The following is a 6,000-nucleotide window of genomic DNA, read 5'->3' on the forward strand; positions in this document are numbered from 1 at the left end:
TGGAGGCTGTGGCTGCCCTCCTCATTTTATCCCCTCCCCATCCTCAAAAGCCCTTTGTGACTCTCCTGTGCTGTGTGATGCAGGCCTGGGGCTACAGCCAAGCCTGGGCACGCTCAGCACTCAGAAGCTTCAGGCAGCCCCACTATCCAGACAGTGTAGAAGAGTCTGAACAACCACACAGAGCCCTGGCTGAGTTCTGCTTCTGTTTCAGATTTTTCCTTTTGTATTTCTGCTACCTTGTGTTGAAAGCATTTTCTCCAACTTTCTGGAAATACTGAGACATCCAAAAGGTAAGGAACACCCAAGAGAGATTGATTCCCTGTTGCTGTTTCCCATTCCTATTCCCACATTTCTAAATGAGTGTGATTGGCTTGCAGAGTGATAGAGCATCACTCTTCCAGGGGGAGGTGTTGGGCAGGGCTAGGAGTTCAGGAGGATGAAGGCTTCCACATTAGGCTCACACTCTGCCTATCAGGGTGTGGTGGAGACTTCCAAGATAAATCCCCAAACACGTGACATCGTTATTCTGGATTGGCATGTTGAGAAAGTGACACTTGATTGTCACTTTCCCATATTACATTCACTCAGCCAACCCTTCCTTCATGTTGAGCTCCTCAGGAGAGCAGTGTCTAGACCATTCAAGCTCTGTCCTCAGAATACAGGATTCTCTGAGGGACCAATTGTGACTGTTGGTTTCTGATTCTGTGCCCTCCTTGAGCAGAGGACTTCTGAGAACACTAAGAGGAGATTCCACCACAAAATCCTCCCTTGAGTTTCCCAGAGAAGGAAAATGGGAAATATTGCATCACCTTTAAAAATGGATAAGAGAAACCTATTTGTTAAAATGGAGAGGCACATTATTCTTGGATAATGAATGTCTGAGCCTCTTAGTAAAGAGTTGTGAGAGAATCGAGTCACAGCCTCCCATTCTTTTCCTTTTGTTCTCAGCAGCATCAGGCACAGCCAACAGGGGAAAGGAAGGTGGAACATTGAAAGGTAAGGTTCTGTGTACTTTACCAAGCTCTCAAATGGTGAACCTTCCTGTTACTTCCGTGAGGCCCCAGGTCCATGCTGTCAGAGGACATCAGTTGAAAGATACAGTCTCTCTGGGAAAACAGAGCCCTCTAAGGAAGGCTCCTAGGAAGATTTTAAGCAATGAGAAACTTCTCAGGGTCTCTGCTCTGCCCATCTGTGGGCAAAAAGCAGTGACTCACTTGGGCACTGGGTAATCCCCAATAGGTGTGTATGTGAGATGTCCCGGAAAGACTGCAAGGTTTGGTTTGGAGTCAGGACTTGTGTCTTCTGACCGTATCAGCACTTTCACTTCTTGGTTGTTTAGCTTCCTCTTTGAAGTAACCACTGATGTCTGAACTTCACGTGGTGTTTTTGAGCGGCAGGTGGGGTAACGTACTTCATAAATGAAACCACACAGACTTGAATCTTAATATTACTGTTGACCATTTCATCTTGTCAGCTCATATTGGGCCATCAGAGTTTAATGACCCAGGGATGTCCCCTAAAGGCACTCCAGTATGATCGCTTTGCTCCTATCTTCCTTACATATCACCTACTCACCAGGTTTCCCATGTTTAGAGAGTTACCTTAAGGAAAACGAAAGAGTGAAGGAAGCTGAATTCTACTCTGAAAAGGTAATGATTTTTTTCCTGTGTTTCCTGAACCATTTGGAAAGCATTTCAGGAATTCAGTGACCTGCCATGGTCACGTAGGAGGTAAATATGGGATAGGGATATGAGTGATGGCTTTGGGAGGAGGCCACAGAGGGTATTGTGAAGTCATGGGTGAGGTGAGGTGAGGGGGAGCAGGCTTCAGGTGGTCCCACCCTGCCAGATGAGAAGGCTCCCCTTTCCTTGCCCTGGTCCTGGACCCAGATTTGTGCCTCCTGTCTTCTGCAGTACCCAGGCATGAACCGTGATACTGTCCACATTCATCAGCCATGTTTCCAGACCCCTTGCGAGATGTGCCATGGAACTACTGCTAAAGTCAAGGCACTGGTGTCCTGGGAGTCCCCGGAGATGCTGCTCCCTCCGCAGACATGTTCACTCCTGTGGTTTCTGTGAGACAACCTTCACCCACTCTGTCCTCTGCACTCCCAGGAAGCCCTCCAGGAGAATTAACACCAGCCTCTCTGTCGAAGCCTCCTACACCTCCACCCCCCATTTTCTCCTCTGACCTGAGGACCCCCTTATGTGACTTAACTTCACCCTCAACACTCGGTCACTATCTGCTGCTAATGTCTGTTCCTCACTTGGACTTCACATTCCCAGTGGACATTCTACACCCCAGCCACTTGCTTTTCCTCCTCTCCCACCATGCTATAGTCAGCGAGCAGAAGTTGTTCTCTAAGCTGAGGTGACATCTCTCTGAACACTGTGAAGTGATTTTGATCTCTGCCTTTCCAGAGATATCACTCTCTTATGAAGTGTATCCCAGAAAATGGTACCATGTCTGTCATCAGGAACCAAGAGCCTGTGTTCTTCACCACCACCATATGGCACTTTAGCTGTGACAAAGCCAGAACATGTTTCCATCTAAGGAAGCTTGTTCTAGAGATGTTCTCCCCAGAAGGTGCTGATGAGTCGTCCACTATGTCCCAGCAAGCAGAGGCACTAACCCAAGCAGTGTTGGAATTCTCCTGTGGGAACTTCCATCTTTGGAGTTTTATCCCCTTCACCTTCTAAGGCTTCATTTGAGGGAGACCCTGAAGCCAAACTTGTAACATCTCTTTATCTCTCCCTGCCCAAGTCTGATGTTGTGGCCCTCATGGGGAGATAAGTTTAAAACCATAATGATTTCATGATGTGGAAGAAAAAGGAAAAGGAAACAGGTTCTTTCTCGAGGCTACTTAGGCCAGACTCCCAACTACCAAAATTTGCCATGTATAATGTGTAACTTTTTGCCACAATTTTTGAGGTATAAAAAGAAATGCCCATAACCTGTGGGTAGTATGGCTTAGGAATAGGGGTGTCTAATGGGTCTCCAGGAACTGTTGTGCTTTCATTCTTTGGCATACTGAGTTTATGAATCTCCAGTCCAGGAGAATCCCAGATTTCGTGGGACTGAGCCAGCGTGGCCTCCGCCTAGTGCCATGACCAAGGGAGGGGGCTGTGGTGGGGCTGGCGAGGTAGGCCCTGGCCTTGTGGAGTGGAACATATGGTGTGGCCTAATTTTTTTTTCTCACAGAGTGGGTTGAGAGCCCTGAGCCGAGGGTTTTGGGAGTCCTGATTGTGTCTCAGGGACCATAATGGCTGCCTTTGGGTTGAGCATCTCAAGCTCCTGCCCCGTTGGCCACATGTATGGGAAACTTGTGTATGGCCCCTGATGTGGTGGGTAGGGAATGGCTCCCAGGAACAAGGGAAGGGGTAGCCTACACAGACTGGGTGGCAGCAGAAGAGTGACACAATCTGCATGCTTACAGAGGAATCTTCACCCTCCCACCATGTGTCTCTTATGACAAAGTGCTGAGTTGTGTTTTCTGGAATGTTTGGGCCAAGAACATGGGTGCACAGTATACATGGCAAAATATGCTAAATTTTTCTTGGACAATGTTAGCATCAATGACTAACAAGCAGATTTCCTTTCTTTGTGAACCAGCAAAGGCAAACCAGAGTACCGGCACATTGACAGCAGTTCCTGTGTCCTAAGACCTTTGAGGACGACAGAGAGCAAAATACATCTAGCTCTCCTGACATCTCCTGTCTCTTAAGGATGATTCTCTGCCCTTGTGGTGCTTGTCCCAGGTGGCTGTTCCTCAACGTGTGTGTTCTTCAATCTCCAATACCTTCATAGCTGAAGAATCCCCAGTAATTAACCACCTCCAACCTCTCTCCATGTGTCAAACCCTGCCCCATCTCAGTCCTTAACCCTAACTCAGGTACAAAACTCTGGCCAAATTTCAATTCCTGCTTCCAATCCTATCAACTGTTTCCCTAATCCACATTTGATTCCAGGGAGTGTATTTTCACAAATCCCCGAATGAGGCAGTGTGTTATGCCATCTGACATTTCCCATATGGTCTGGATGTGTCACAGAAAGAGCAGCAAATTATGTGGGGTTTCTACTCTGTGATCAGAAAATCCCTGGAAGATATTTTTCCTCCAGTATTCAAACTCACATTGCTTAGCCAGTCCTTCAAGGTCTGTATTTCAATCCCCATCCTTCTTGGAGATTTTTCTCTCAACACTGAGCTTCTGAAGAAAACAGGGCAGCCTCATCACAAGAGAATTGTGGATTCAGCCAAACTGGAAGCTTCCAAGAGAGATGCCAAGAAATGCTTCACTTAACAAGGATACTCAGAAACATCAGAAACTTAGCCGGAGGAATTTCCCAAAAGAATCATGTGTTGAGTGATTCAGATAGGTCTCAGATAAGAGTCTGTGTCTAACTCTCTGAAAGGCCTAGGAAATCAGGGAATAATTCAAGGCCATCAAGAGTGAGTCTAGGTCTGAAACAACTGAAACACGTGGAAACACCAAATTCTGAAGGTAGGCTCTCCAAGCTCCCACCCAGAAGAAGCTCTAAAGCTAGTCATGTGGAATAGTTTGGGACAAAATAATCAGTTGCCAGCTTGGATTATCCCCTCTTTCCTCCTCACCTGTGGGCAAAGGAAGGCCAGGGAGCCCTAAGACAATCTCCATTTAATATGAAGCATGAGCCAACAGAGAATGTACAATTAAGAATGGCAGGCAGATACTTCTGTGCACCTCTCATGGAAGGGCAGACAAGATGCAGAAGGACATGCTTAGGAGCACATGTCTTCCCTATCCCTGTCACTGAAGGGGTGGCCTCCTACTGAACATCCCATTAGAAAGTGAATGATTCCTTGTGGGCAGTGGATTTCTAAATGCCAAATAAAAGAGAAGGGGCAAAATGATTCTCTGGAAAAGAGCATCCCCCAATTGTGTCAGGATCATTAACCACCCATGCCCAACAGAAAGCCTGTGCCCCATCTGTGACCCCATACATGTTGCAAAATGACTAGGCACCTTCAGGCCCCTGTGCCTGTTGAGATTGCAGTGTCACTCTGCTTCCCTGCATTTCTTAATAGGAAAGTTTGTTTGTTTATAATAAGAATGAAGAGATTCTTCCCAGTAAATGTTCTCCTAAGAGTAATATCTTTTCTCTGTGTTGTCTTGGGGGCAGAGATTTTTGGGGACCGTAGAGTGTGTGCTTAGTCAGGAATGGTAGGAGTTAGTTCACTTCTTCCTAGTTTGTTATTTTGGCTTCCAAAAGTTGACCAGTGCACTGGAGCTCTTCTCAAGGAATGGATATTGTGCCCAACACACCCTCCTCCCTGCCTGAGGAAGTTTAAGAAGATGGGCTGCTTCCCATCTGTTGGTCTTCATGGTATTATATTGAAGCTCCCACCTTCTCTCTTATCATCTGTTATAGCCCTTAGAGCAGCGGTTCTCAACCTGTGGGTCGTGACCCACAGGATTTTCTTTAAAGGCTTACAGCATTTGGAACGTTGAGAAGCACTGTCTTAGAGGATTAAACAAGATGAGACTTATGAATCTGTATAGCAGTATAAAGATAGGTATGTATTACAGAAAAATAGTGGTTTAATCACATGTCAGGAAATGTCAGTGAGCAGAGGATCACACAGGTTGGTGAGCGTGTGTGGGGGTGCTTGAGGGGTTATTGCTATCGTGAACACTGGGCTGATTGAAGGAGGATCTGAAGAACATGTTAGTTGCTGCTAAAGAACCTTTTATGTGGGGCATTATCATGTGCTGTGGAAGCACACAGGTACTTGGACCTTAATGGTGTGGTTTCCTCACTGGAGAGTGAGGAACACAAAAATTGTACAGGCTTAATTGATACCTGGGCCACGAATGTGGCCAGTATTTGGATGAGTAAGATGCATGGCATCTTGGAGGCAGGAAGTGAGATAAAGAGAGCTTTGCTTGTGAGGAGATTGCCAATGAGCAAAAGTTTATGTGGGTGGGGAAGAGGGAACCAGCAGACATATATCCTGCTAAG

This window comes from Nycticebus coucang, chromosome 14 (genome assembly GCF_027406575.1).
Source record: "Nycticebus coucang isolate mNycCou1 chromosome 14, mNycCou1.pri, whole genome shotgun sequence".
NCBI classification, from domain to species: Eukaryota; Metazoa; Chordata; class Mammalia; order Primates; family Lorisidae; genus Nycticebus; species Nycticebus coucang.